Below are 456 nucleotides of genomic sequence, written 5' to 3'. Positions count from 1 at the left end.
TCGCCCACCCGGCCGGTGTACAGCACAGTTTCCACTCTCAGAATTACAGAGACGCGATATTCCATCGTCGAATTCCGATTTTTTATCAGTAATACGACGCTATCGGAAAGTAAGAAAAATTCGGAATAGAGTAGAATAAAACAAGAGAAAAGCGTTAAAGATCGATAAACATCTAAATTAAATTTTGAAGAAAAATAAAATATGAGTTTGAAGATTTTTACATAATTTTTATATGTTATATTAATATTATATTATCGTACGGTATCTCGGCAATTACAATTGGGTTAAGCAATTGCTACATTATTATACATATATTATATAATATAAAGAACACTTGCAAGAATAGTAAAATAATTCAATCAAAGGAAGTACCTGAATGGCTGCCCAATTATGATGTTATCGCGCAATTCGAAAGTGAACATGACGTCGTTGAACTCCTCATTGAGATAATAACGG

The 456-nt window shown here is 32.5% G+C and overlaps 1 pseudogene; it reads right to left on the bottom strand.

The window, feature by feature from the left end:
• LOC105450679 overlaps positions 1–456 on the bottom strand; it is a 6,000-nt pseudogene that overhangs the window by 753 nt on the left and 4,791 nt on the right.

This window comes from Wasmannia auropunctata, unplaced genomic scaffold, assembly GCF_000956235.1.
Source record: "Wasmannia auropunctata unplaced genomic scaffold, wasmannia.A_1.0 LD336057.1, whole genome shotgun sequence".
Taxonomy (NCBI): domain Eukaryota; kingdom Metazoa; phylum Arthropoda; class Insecta; order Hymenoptera; family Formicidae; genus Wasmannia; species Wasmannia auropunctata.
This window is presented reverse-complemented; position numbering and strand designations above follow the sequence as displayed.